Raw genomic sequence first — 14,885 nt, forward strand, 5'->3', positions numbered from 1 at the left:
AAATAAGCTCCCCATGACGTTGCAGACGAAGTTTCGATTTTCAGGCGGGCAGAAATAAGCAAGCGGGCAGAAATAAGCAACTTCCGGTTTATAGGAGGGCAGAAATAAGTCACTTCCGGTTTATGGACGGGCAGAAATAAGCAACTTCCGGTTGGGGCAGAAATAAGCACCCCTTGACTGCCTATCACTTCCGCCGCATACATGCCTGCTATTACTACTTATGATGTTGTAGAGTAACATTTTGTGAATATATACCCCTAACCCTAGAGTTTTCAACCATTTTAATTTATGAATTATGCGAAAACGATATAGGTTTATAAAATCGTTTGCTAAAAATCAGCCAGTTTCAAGCTTTAATTATTACTATTTTTTTTTTCATTAAAAAAAAGCGAGTTTTTTTTAACTAGTTTGTTTTTTTCGTTTAAATTGGCATGCAGGAAAATAGCTAAGATTATAAATAATAAAAAATACGTATCCAAATGTCTGCTAACATAATATTTTAACTTTCGAAACATTCCCCAAACAATTTACAATTTTATTGTTATGTTTAATAAACGATAGTAATAATCTAAAAAAAATTTAAAAATATGCATAAAATGTAAGGAAACCCTTAAATAATAAAATAAAACTCGAGTATTTATTTTTATTAACAAAAAAAAAACAGACCAAATTAAGTTTTATTCAATACATCTAAATTAAAAAATATTCTAATAGCCACTAAAAATGCCTTTTTTTTTCCATTTATTACCGCTAGCAGCATTCCCTTTTATAAAATAATGAACAAATATTTTACTTTAAAAACATCATAATAACCCATTTCAGAAAGAAAAAAATATATTATTTTTGAGCTAACAGGATAAATTTTAAGGCACAATATGTAATTAACAAATTATAAATTGAAATAACTGCAAAAAATAATAGTACTATCTGATTAAAGTAAAAAGATTTAAATTAATGTTAAATAACTTCAAACTTTAAATTTAAAAAAAAAAGGCAAAATGAAGGAAACAATTTAATAACTATAAATTTGGAGAAAAACATTAATTTTCAAAATGACAAGAAATATTTACTATCAGATTAAATTCTAACATGCAAATATAATTCCTGTAATCATATCCTTCAGTTGGAGGTTAAAAAGAAAAATAAATCAGACCCGATTTCACTGGGCACAGAAGAATTGTTTCGGTATTTCTTTTCTTACTTCGTTTTTTATGTGGTAATAATACGTTATGCGTGAAAAGAACGAAATAGAAGCAAAATTTGTGAATTCGGCGTAAACAAACAGAAGTTTTGGCAGCTAATGGCGTCATTAGCAGATGCGATATGCAAGATAAGGAACCTTCTGCAACAACTGCAAAATGGGTGAAAAGAGAAGGGGGAATAAAGAAAAAATTATCGCCTGCATAAAATACTTCGTATGAAAAGAACGAGATATTTTGTTCCCCTTTTAAAAATGCAAGTACAATGAAGAACGGGTTTGCCCTTTTCTCTCTTACACAACTTTTACATGATGGTTTTCATTTTTTCGTTCTTTTTTATATTTTACTGAAAACGATATATTTTTTTTTTCGTCTGCAATCTCAGCGGCGCAAAAATTAATGGAAAAATAATTTGAAAGCTCGTCTGCGACGCTGGAGCTTGATGCACTGTTAGTGAGTAAAAAAGAAGCAAAGAGGCTACAAGCGGTGGAGAGAAGAAGTTTTTTGGCATGTCGCGATTAAAACAATTAATTGGGGCATTTAAAAATTTAATACTTTTTCTTTAGCAGCGCCTCATTAGCGCCGAGATTCCTTTTTCAGCCGATTTTTCTCGATATTTTATAGTATTCCATCTTTCGAAATGAAGGCTATTTTCGAAAATAGCGTGTTTACCGTGACTTAACGGTGCTAAAACGGGCAGTTGATGGTTCTCACCACTATTTTGTTTGCCGAAGAAAAATTATTTTTATTACTTGCGATTAATTTCATCTTAATCCTTCGTCAGTATTAGGATGAAAGTTTATTTTTTTTTTTTATCTTTCGTAAAAAGAATTTCTGAAAATAAAAATAAAGTGAAATCAATTTTTAGATAAGATATTCTATCTTTATAGCAATTTTACCTTTAATGAGCTTTTTTATGGTATATGCTTACGTTGCTTAGTTTCAGAAATTCTAATAGTTATGCGAAAGATGATTTTATATATTGACGTAACAGGCTATTTTTCGAAATTAAAAGTATACTTTGCTTTGTTAATAGCGTATTAATAAACATTACTGCTTGAAAAATTTTATATGTTTTTTTTTACTTTTAACTTATTTTTAAAATGAAAGAAACTTTTAAAATAAGCATTTCTTATGATATGCAGGGTGTTTCAAAACTTCTGGGCCCGGTATAGATTTTCCCGGTAAGCCCTACATCAAGGTTTTTTAAGGTTTAGTGCCACTACCTGGTATACATTTCCCTAGTATGCTCTACATCAATGTTTTTTTAAAGATCAAGTGCCACTGCCACAGTATGCATTTAACCGGTACTCCGAATGAAATTATAAGCCGATACGAAAATTTATCTTCCTTTACGATGCGTTTTCCTTTTTTTTAAATTTTAAATATGAGACAATGTAACAAACATACATTATAGAATCTAATATATGTTTCAGAATTTGTTTTCAAAAGGTAAAATCAAAAAGACAAAATTTTCAAAGCTTTAAAGATTAACGACATGAAAACATCAATTATCTCTAAAAAAAAAAACTAGACATTACCATTAAGTTTCCAATATTACCGTTTTAAAGAACACGTTTCCTGGTCTTGATGTTTTATTCATTTATAATCCAAGGAAAATGCTAATTCTCAACATTTTCCATCATTTTATTGTTTCAAATAATACAATAATAGAAAAATCAAAATCTAATGATTCATCTTTTATTGTACATTGCGAGACCCCAATCCGCAATTGAACATAGAACAAAATCTAACATTTACTGACACACGAGACATACATAATGCAGCATAATTTCTCCATTTAGAACAATTTTAAAAAAAAATCGTTTGCAAAATGCATTTGCCCTGGAGGCAGGCAAGTTCTTGTCTTACCTGTTCACCTACTTCTTCAAATACGATACAAGAAGCGATAAGAAATTGCCAAAGGAAATTGATTAGGGGTTCGATCTTGGGTTACTTTGAGGTAAGTAACAGCTGATTTGCATCACGTGCGTCAACCTTGATCTAGTTCGAGGCGCCAAAAGTAACAGAATTACTCTGGTCTTTCGGCACCCTTTCAAGGCGCAATGTGATTGAAAGATTACAACTCAATGGCATGCCTTCCAGCCCACCGAAGAGTGTTGCCATTTACCAATCATAAGGTAATGTTTCACAGGGTAATAACATACATCAGATCTCTTTTAAAATATGAAAAGATCTGACGTATGTTGAAAATAATAGCATACATTATTTCGCCCTTAATACGCATGGCTTTCGGGAAATATGGCGAATTAGTATTTTCGTAGTTGAAATGACTGGCCTCTATATGTCTCTTTTAATATCATAATATTTATAAGATATATTTTCGTTTCACTCAAATAAAGGTAATTATTTACGTATACATATGTTACGGTTAAAGTGATAAATCCAGTTATTATTAATACTAACCAGACAATATTAATAATAACAGCTTCTTTTGGTCAAAGTGAGAGTTATTAAGTTTAACCGGTTATTATTAATAATAACCAATAACGTTTGGTTAATGTGATAAAACGGTTTATATAGCATTGGGACATGGGTGTGCTTCTTTAAACATATGTTGCGGTTAACTTTAACCGGTTATTATTAATAATAACTAATAAAGTTTGGTTATTGTGATCAAACGGTTTATATAGCATTGGGACATGGGTGTGCTTCTTTAAACATATGCTACGGTTAACTTTAACTGGTTATTATTAATAATACCTAATAAAGTTTGGTTAATGTGATAAAACGGTTTATATAGCATTGGGACATGGGTGTGCTTCTTTAAACATATGCTACGGTTAACTTTAACCGGTTATTATTAATAATAACTAATAAAGTTTGGTTAATGTGATAAAACGGTTTATATAGCACTGGGACATGGGTGTGCTTCTTTAAACATATGTTACAGTTAACTTTAACCGGTTATTATTAATAATAACTAATAAAGTTTGGTTATTGTGATAAAACGGTTTATATAGCATTGGGATATGGGCGTGCTTCTTTAAATATCTGTTATGGTTAAAGTGATAAATCCGGTTATTATTAATACTAACCGGTCAAAACTAATAATGACCGCTTCCTTTCTTTTGGTCAAAGTGAGAAATATCACAAATTATTCATTTTAACCGGTTATTATTAATAATAACAAATGAAGTTTGGTCGATGTGATTAAACGGTTTAACCGGTCAAAATTAAGAATAACTGCTCCTTTTGTTCAAAGTGAGAAATAAAACACGAAAGAATGACAATGATCAATCTACATTGGTAATTATTAATAATAACCGGTCAATTATTAATATTGACCGGTTAGTATTAATAATAACCGACTATTCACATTGACCACAGCATACATATATTTAAAGAATACATTGCTCGTGTAAAGTTTTAAAACATCAAAAGATCATTATTTAAGAGAATAAAATTATTAATATAAATAATTATCTATTATATAGATGTATAAAAATATTTAATATGCTTAAAGTTTGCTAAAATTAATAATTAAATAGAGCAGCAAAATGTAATGTATCATTTCCTTATAATGAATACATTCTTTTTCAAACTTATTTTCAAATATACAATTGTATTTTTCTTTTTATCTGAAGTCTTCTTTATTCTCATGACAATAACTAAAGATTGGAATTGTTAAAATTTTGTTTTGTTTACAGAATTTTTATTTCATTAAGAATATGTCTGCAGAAAAATTTGCAGAAATTAAATTTAAATAACAGATATTTATGTTATACATTGCAATAATTATATTATTGGTGTTTTTAATACATTATAGGGCAATTCCATATGTGACGGAATGACATTTTGACTTGCATGATGACAATTAATTGAAGTTTCTATGCATCTAATTTCAAATAAACATGATTTTTTCTCATGCATATCATTATTATTGGTATAATGTGATTCATAAACTAAAAAAAAAAGAATTTTGTATTTTTTTTATTTTTAATTTTATTAACTTTTTACTTGTGTGACGGAATGACATTTTGGCAACCAAGCTTTCGGCATGCCGCTCAGAACTGGTAGTTTCTGTGAATTTTGCAACTATTATTTTCCTGAACTATTTTTTACTTTTAGTATAATGTGTAAACAATGTATATTGTGAATTTGGAAAATTAACCTCAGGTTGGCTAGCAGTTATTAACATCTATTTGCTGTGACGGAATGACCGTGACGGAATGACAAAAAGTTTAGTGGAAGAAAGTCTTCGTTTAAAAATGTTTTATTAATATGTAAATGATAAACAGAATGTAACAGATAAACAGAATTATTTTTACATAAGAATCAGTTAAAATTTCAACAATTTGAAAATTAGGTTGTCTCAGAAGAGGTTTTATATCTAACTTGCCAATGTCACATCTTATCTTCGTTCTCAGGAAATTTATGCATAAATCAATTTTTGTCCCATGTTCTTTAAATACTTTAACATCTAAATCGTCTTTGTTTATCAAAGTAATTTGCGCTGCATATAAATGTGCCTTCTTTTTTTTCGCAGTATGGGACAATGATTAAAGAGCCGACCGCATACTCCTCAATCATATTTTCCATTTCCTCTTCAAAACAGTGGCTTTTCAAATCATACACTTGGTTTTGGTTAAAATTAGAAAGCATTCCAATTTTGATGATTCGATTCTCAACTACATGAGCATCTAGTGCAGGTCTCTTGTTCCTGGCAATGCTAATGTAGCAAGTGTCTAGCTGAAGTCATTCTCTTTTGCCCTCTCTTAAATAGAATAGCTGGACAAAGACGAAACTTCAACGATTTGTTGCTTCGACTTTATGAAATCATAAAATTCTTTTACATATTATGTGCCGTTTTACAGCAGCCAACATCTTATTTGGCCTTTTAGAACAACATCACAATTACATGGTATTTATAGGTGCATGTGCTGTGAGGTATTGATGAAATACACTTAACAAAAATGAGAATAAGAACAAAAATGAGATAAGACACACTTTACATCAATATATGCTTCTTTATGAAAAGCCTCTTTTAAGGCCATAAGTATGTATTGCATCTGCACTCTTCGTTACTCTGTCAGAGTTTGTATTATGACTGAATCCTTCATACTTGGGGGCTTGTAACTAACATCATCTTGACAGTAAAAATTTTTTAACCAAATTAAACAGCTCATCAACATTACTTTTCTCACTTAGTTTCTTTTGAGTTCGATGTTAAATACTTCTCACATAAAGATTGAATTAATTTTTTTACCTCTATTGGTGATTTTGGAAGTGAGTGTAAAATTTTTTTTATGGTGAGTGTACAATTTTTTTATGGCTTTACCAAGACTCTGCAGGAATTTGTATAGGGAATTTAAATTATTTGTATGTGAAGATATTGGTAGAATTTGATTTTTTCTTTGTTTACACAATCTCTGCACAACAGCGTTTGCACTTCTGAGTTTTTTAAGTGCAACTTTTGTCACGGACGCTTTCTTCTCTGCCTTTCTTTCTCTGTTTTTTTTTCCTCATCATATCATGGGGATCTTGGTCTTTTTCAACATTTTATCTGTCTTTCAACAGCTGTTTTAGCCATTAGGTTAATTGAAAAAAAAAATAATTCCCTAGTTTTTGACTAAGCTTCTCAAGGACTAGTTTTGTCATTCCATCGCCGAAGATGTGTCATTCCGTCACGCTAATTATTGGAAGTTAATAATCAAATGCATAGAATTTTGCAATTCCTCATTGATTCTTATGCCACATCTGCTTTATATTCCAAAATATACACATTTTCATTCAAAAACGCAGCTGCTATTTAAAAAAATATACTAAAACATGTGACGGAATGACACAAAAAAAGTTACTTTTATTTAATATATTAAACTTAAAATGACTTAAAGGCTATGTTTTAAATGTTTTAATTTTGTACTATATGCATATTTTTATCAAAATATTGCAAAAGAAAGATGCATTTCTTTTATTTTATAAGTATTTTTCAAGAAAACAATTTGAGCACAAATGTGAAGAATTCACTTGTCAGCCATGTGATTACTTTAGAATGCTGCCAGATTCAAAAAACTTAAAATTATCAAAAATTAAACAGTAATATGTAGACTTTGGCTATTTTTGAACATATTTTTAAAATTAAAATATGCAATTCATAAAAAAAAAATTTCACTTAAAAGTTGACACTTTCGTGGAATTGCCCTATATCGTTATAAATAGTTCAACAATCGATTTCTGTTCTTTTTTTTTATTTATTATTGCCTAAAAAATTGGAATTTTGTACAATGGTCATTTGCATGATTCGATTTTAGCAAGCTTTGCCTTTTTAATTCTAATAAAATGACGAAGCCACCAAGTTATTCCTATGCTACTCAGAGAAAAATGCATGAGACACAATAGAATTAAAATAATGCTTTTTTTCTGCTAACATAAAAATAAGTATTTAGAAAATCGGACGGCAGCGGAATATCCCAACCCAACTTTAACTCGCTTTAAAACAAATTTTGAAATTTTTTAGAGCAAAATGTTTCCAGAAATTCCTTAGATATACCCTAATAGATTAGGTTATATCTAGGGACACCATTGGTGATAACTTGCTTCAATCTGTTTAGAAAATGCCTTAAATAAGGCAATACTAAATTTTCGGAATATTTTCCGCTCAATTTTTCCAGATCGTTACCAGATATGACGCAATTCTTAGCTCTTGACGACAGCCTGTTTTAAATCGTTCATAAAAATCTCAAATAAATTACGGTCCAAACGACTGGATGAAGCTCCCCCTCTTTCGGACATCCTCGGGCATTCTGTCGACGGGGGCATAATAAAAACGTCACCCTATGTCGTGACAAACTCACGTTTTGCCGGAACTATAATTTCCCCCACCCTTCGTTTAATGAGTCACTTCCATTCTATGGACAAAGCAGGACTTTGGCTGTAGAGGGTGGGCAATGGTAATAGGACAGAACATTTGGTCTACTGTAAGCTAAAAACTACCAGAGTTTAGAAGTGACATTGCTGATTACAATTTATGAATATATGTGGCACATCCCACATTTTACAGCCTCCTCATCTCAACCCCCTGAAGAGTTCTGACCCATAGAACGTTATTGGATTCGCGGGAGTTTCAGACCTAGAACAGAGTAGAATTTTAAGCAAGCACCGCTGGAAACCACAGAATTTTTTTTTAAAGGTTTTGAAATGCGTGGTCTGGTATAATTTTATGGATACGCCCCTGGGTTTCAGGGTTTAGATGTACAGTTTCTGCTTCCGCAAGCAGTTAAAATGAAAACGATATGAATTAATTGCTTATGAAAAAAAATCTACATAACTGTGTGTAAGTGATAGGTATTTTATAAATTAGAAAGATATTTTACTATGAATTTCTCATTGATATTATTTATCGATTTCAAACTTCTTTGTACACTTCAGGGAAACAAAATATCTTTTTATATATCTTTAAAATATTTATTTTTTTTTAAAAATATAAATTCTAAAAATATAGTACACATTTTTTAATTTCTTTAAAAATTACAGAAAATGGGATATTTTAAAAAGTTCGTTAAATAAAATAATGATTTTAACTCTATGTTCGTAATAAAGTTTTTAAAAAAATGCGTTAATTCCTTTAAATTAATACAATCTACGTAATAAAGTGTACATTTTTTAAATATTTATTTTCGTAGTAATTATAATTTTTTTTTTACAAATACAAGGTTACCTTTACTTTTGAGTCATAAGAAAGGAAAATTCCATGAAAATATTCTTTTTTAAAACCGTTTAATAAAAAAGTCACAAAAAAATGTTTTAAATTTTTCTTAAATGTTCATAGATAATTTTTTTTCAATATTTCAGATAAGAAAATGTACAATTCAATGAAAGTTATTTTTATGTTTTTATTTTCACTACAACAAATAACATTTTAAAAGTGAATGCCAATTGATTGAAGAAATAAAACAATAAAGTAATATCTAGAGAATCTGAAAGATAAAAGCTTTTGATGGAATTTTTTTAACAGAGCTATGGACAATTCCTAAAAAAATCTAATATTATTTTCAAAACTTTACTGATAATGGCAGACAATAACTTTAAAACGCAAAACAATATATCTAAGTTACAGTTATGATTAACACCCGAACTGATTCAAGATAAGAAACAGAATAACACAGAAACATAAAAACGAATTAAGTGCTAAACCAAAAAAGTTTAATAACATCCGAACAGCACATCTAAACATAAATAATACAATCAATATGCACGTCACCATTTCCTAAATTAGTTAATACCATTAAATTCAAAAATTGATAACGCGAAAAACCCTAAACTTTGTAAAATGAATTCTGTTATCTAAACAAGTAGCAATTCACAGATAACGAACGTAACTGGAAGAAACTAAAGCAACCATTCTCCGAACACTATGCTGCATGTTGCCAATAACAACAGCAAGATATTAAGCCGAAAAAGCTTTCAATCTAAGATAAGCATAACTAAACTGCCAAGTATAAAAGAAAAAAAGACAAGCACATTTTGCGACGAGCGATCTTGTTTTTTATCAATCTTATCTTTTAGACGTGACAGCGGACTTTTGAGAGACCGCAGGTGTGCTGTTCCTCTTGAAAGTTCTATTTCGAACTTATTTTTTTCGAACTTATTTTTTCCGAACTCAAGAAAGTCGTTGTTTCATTTTCAAACTTTTTATTTATAAAAGTATGAGCTCGAACATTAAGGTAGTTATTAGATTAAGTATTTATTGTCAGAAATATATATGCAAATTTCAATTTAAATCAGCTTTATTAAAAGTAATTAAAACAATGACAATAGAATACGATTTCAACGCCGACTTCATTTTGTGGTATTGTCGTATCAGGCTTATGATATCGTCAGCAAAAACGCCAAGATCACGGATGTGCGAAAAGTTTCTGACGAGATAAAAAGATATACCGAGTTTTAATATTCATTATAATAAACAGTATACGAAAAAAAAGCAAACACTATTCTATATTATTCTATATATGCGTGACATGTAAAAAATCGAAAGATTTGCAGCTTTGTGATTTCAGATACGATACGATAGAGCAAACGATACGATATTGGGAAATACATGTGATATGATGAAAAACTTTAACCAATTGAAAAAATAGTGATAATTTATGTTTTAATAACTGCAAGTATACTTTTACAAATAACTGATGAATAAAAACGACAGAGCATTATCAATATTCAGATGAAAATGTTAAAAAGGAATAGGAATTTCTATTTGTTTTTAAAATTTCAGCATTAAGAATAATTTATTTACTGCACGCAATTTTGCTTAACGTTGTGGAATCCTAAATAAAAATTAAGTTTGTAGCGCTTTTAATTATTTTTACAGTTTGAATTACTGAGAATTCATGAGATTTAAAAACTGTATTTCCTAAATTTTTTGTCATAGAATTAACATTTCCTTTTAAAAACAAAATAAGGCGATTTTTGAGAGGAAAAAAAATTCCTATTTAAAGCTTATTGGGAAATTCAGCAAAACATTTTGAAAAACGCTTATTTCAGAACAAGCAAGAGTGCCCCTCAATTGATTTAAGGCGAGTTCTGGGGAGTATAAAAACGGTTGCTTTGAACCAGGTTTTGAGCAATTTTTTTAAAATAAATTCTTATTTAAAAGATTATAAAAAAATTCAGCAAAACATTTTAAAAAGCTAATTTTGGAACGAGGCAAAGTACAGATAAGGATGATTTGAGAAGCATAAAAATATTTGCTTTGAAATAAGAATTTGAGAAATTTTGTTAAATAAATTACTATTTAAAAAAAACTTATTGGGATATTCAGCAAGAACATTTTGGAAAACACTTATTTCGGAACACGCCAGAGTACAGCTAGAAGGATTTGAGGTATTGATTGATGAAAAGTAAAGAAATACTTGTTTTGAAATAGTTTTTTAGCAATTTTTGTCAATAAATTCCGATTTTGCAGCAGGCTGCAGTATGTATAAAACAGTTTGGAACTACTAGCTGAGTATTTGCGTTTAAACACTTGTAAGTATTTTTGGAAATGTGATCAGGAAATACTTTTATGATAATCATAATGCGCTGTGTTTCATATTTTGCAAGCGTTTACAAATCAATAATGATGATATGCACGTCTAGGACATAGCATCAAAAAATAAGTTGCAATGATACTAAACTAAATAGAATAATAAGATGGGCAGGATATCTTCTGAAAATGTAGGCACATCAAATACAACTGTAAGCCTTTCAAGCCCCTCCTTTTTGCGGTTTAACAACACAGGAAGACCTAAAACGGATGTAATACCAACAAACTGAAGCCCACAAAATTCCAGCATAAACCGCAATTTAAATACCAATCCAAAAAATATTCGAGAAATGCTTTAATTAAATATCGTTAATTTGTGCATCAAGTCATGTAATTTTGTATTCGCCAAGGGAGAACAAGGCGTTTTGTCTTGTTGAGAATTCAAATAAATTGCAATTTACAGGAACCTAAGTTCCGATTCCAATTGAAATGTTTCTAAAAATGAAAGCAGATCAATACCTCCAAAGAGTTGAGCATCAAATTCCAACCAAGTCCGCAATTTATTATACTAATCCAAGAAAGAAGAAAGAATATTCCAAAGAAGTTTTTACAAAGTCTCGTAAGCGTGCATCAAATCATGTTACTCTGTATTCACAAGCAAGAAACAGAACGTCTGGCCTTGATGAGTTACGCATTAACATTCAGTTCGAACAAAAGAACTCAATCAATACAAAGTCGACCCCAATTCTTTCAGTCAGCAACATCGCAAAATGAACTTTGTTTTGACTGTGATGTAAAGATGGTTTTTTTTCTTCTTCTTTTTGTTCTATCAATTCTGCCTGCGGCCAGAAGAAGAGATCTTTGGCGATGACCGAATCTCCTTCTACCTCCTGATTCTTTATTTGAAAACTCTCTTTCGCTTACTCCGCCCCCTGTTGTTTGTTTCCGAAAGATGTTTGCTTTTTGACAGGTAAAAGTGACGGTTACAGACAAGGCAATATCTTTCTAGAAATAAAGAAATGCTTCTTGACTTTGCTTTTTTTTCTTCTTTCTTTTTTTTTATTTGCTCATGCTTTCTCTTTCAATCGTAATGCGGGAGTATTTTATTAGGAATGGTTTAGTTTGTAATTCCCCATGCGGGTGAGTTTAAAGCGTAGAGTAAAAAAAAAAAGAATAAGTTCCGTCTCTTGCTTGTTTTCGTTCTTAGAACTAATAGCTTTGATAACAACAGTTTTCCGGTTTTGAATTTGAAATATCTTCTTTCGATTGGACTTTGGTTGCTACGTCATAAAATTATGTTAATCAAACAATGTTAGATTTGTTTTTATCAAAATGCACAATTCAATATCATTGAAAATATTTGTTTTTATTTGCGGTTGCGTCATCATTCGCTTTCATTTTTTTCACATATTAATAAATTTGTTTACGTAAATTGGTTTGAGGCAATGGTGTTCACTTTCTAATTTTAAACCATATCATGAATTGAACTATTTCTAGTAACTTTTCAATTTTAAACCAATTAATGTATCGATTTTTTCCTGTAACTTTTTAATTTTAATCCCAACAATATATCAAGACATTCCATCTAACATTCTAATTTTAAACCAAATCATGTATCGAGACATTCCAAGTAACTTTCTCATTTTAAACCAAATCATGTATCGAGACAAACTCGCATTTTCAAAACCGAAGAAAAAATACAAAATTGTTCATTGATAATTATTAGTTTTTAACTTAAGCTATGAATCGTTTACCAACACAGCAAATGATGTAGCAAACGCTATTTTTTTGTAAAAAAATAATTAATGTAATTTTGCTAATCGATGACCTCTGTAAATTAACGTATTTTATTTCTGAACAAAAATAACTATCTGTATTTTTTAGCTTACTTATTGACAAACTTTTTTAACGTAACCAGATTATATTTTGTTTCGAAAGCATCGACTTTACTGTGTTGCCAAACATTTGACAATTGCTTTATTTTGTTTAAAAACATTCGTAGATTTTTTTATTCCATTCTCTTGGAACAATTTTTTTAAAAAAACCAAGTAATTTTCAAAGTACTTATCATTTTTTCCGATTACAAAAAAATACTTATTTCATTATTATTTGAAAAAGCTTTACCATTTTTCCATATAGCAAAATTCTTATATTTATATGGGGAAAAGTCCTGTAAAAATACCGAACTGTATGGTAATGACATTTTTGGAGGGAAAAAAACTTAATTCCTGTATTAAAAACCAAAATATACGTTATTTAAACAATTCATTTGGTAATTTTTTCATTTCTATGCTAATGGTTTACCGGAAATTCTGGTCTTCAAAATTGTAGTTCTCATTACCACTTATTCAGTTCAAAACACAAAATTGAAAAGTAAATTTACCCGAATGAATGGTTTCTATGCTATGCTCTAAGATATCTTGATTAATTTACAAAACTTCTCCCACATTTACTAAATTTTATTACATATTATAAAACCGCATTTTATTGTTAATTTCACAAAAATCATTTGGTACAAAATTAACGAGCTCTTTGATGTTTCCATAGCCCCAGAAACAAAAAACAAATATTCTGGTAGTTTTTGGCCATATTTTCTTTTTTCTCAGTTTACCATTTTCTTAAGTGATAATTCTGAAGCAGCAAATTTTGTTCCGTCAAGTCACAATTCAACTTAGGCGAAATTATTATTATGAACAAGTCCAGAGGTACTTAAAATTTAGTTTAGAATAATTATAATCTTAAAAGAAAATACAAGAACATTATTAATAATAAAACAATTAAAATTTACGAAAATGTAGAGTTTAAATTCCACTACAAACATTAAAGTGTCTCAACAACCGGGGAGAAAATACATACAACAAAATTAAAACCCAGCTGTACTTAAAACCACGTTACTTCTTAAAAGTAGCGATAAATTACTTTCAAAAATCTGCCATTTTGGAAAGCACTCGATACCATCTCCTTCAAATTTACCTGCCATTAAGCAAACGACAAAACTTCGGTTTCAAATCCCAATCAGACGAGAAGATCTACTCATTGGCTTGACACCTCTACAAGTCATATTTAGAGATGACTTTCCAGAAAGAAAACAAAGTGTTTTGAAAATCGAGAATTTAGAAAGTGATGACTTCTTTTGTGCTTCAGACTTGGCGCAGCAGCAGGCCTTGTTGGCGCAGAAAAGCTACTCGTGTCATACTGGTGAGGTTTTCTTTCTCTGTCTCTTCGACCTCCCTTTTAATGAGTTTCCTTTTCAAGAGGAATGTTTCAACAGTGTTCGAAAGGAATCGTTAGTTCAAGAAGGTTCTTGGCCACCCCAATGCTATTCTTTGGGTGAAAGAAGGAAGTGAAATTATTTAGCTGTTTTTTTTCTTCTTTTTTGAAATAGCTGATTGAGTAATGGAATTTTCTTCGACTTACTTGATTGGGATTCTACTTATTAAGCTTTCAAATTGATTTTCAAGTACAGTTGGCTGGGAAAGTATTTGGAGTTAAGTCCATGATGGTTAGTTTGCAATAATGATATATCAATGGATTTTACAGATTAATTATTTATTTAAGAAAAAGATATTAATTAGAATGCAAGAGTTTTGTACAGTGTAAAATAAATTCACAGTGATGTTATTGAATATTTATAGTAACAGAATAATTAAAATAGACTGAAGCCTCAATTTTTCTCTTATTTTAACAACTAGAAACAGCTT

At 29.8% G+C, this 14,885-nt stretch overlaps 1 protein-coding gene across 6 annotated transcripts in view; it reads right to left on the reverse strand.

Moving 5' to 3' along the window:
• LOC107449387 (semaphorin-1A) overlaps positions 1 to 14,885 on the reverse strand; it is a 609,005-nt gene that overhangs the window by 508,872 nt on the left and 85,248 nt on the right. The window lies entirely within an intron of this gene.

This window comes from Parasteatoda tepidariorum, chromosome 3 (assembly GCF_982258835.1).
Source record: "Parasteatoda tepidariorum strain Cologne lab strain chromosome 3, Ptep-v5.0, whole genome shotgun sequence".
NCBI classification, from domain to species: domain Eukaryota; kingdom Metazoa; phylum Arthropoda; class Arachnida; order Araneae; family Theridiidae; genus Parasteatoda; species Parasteatoda tepidariorum.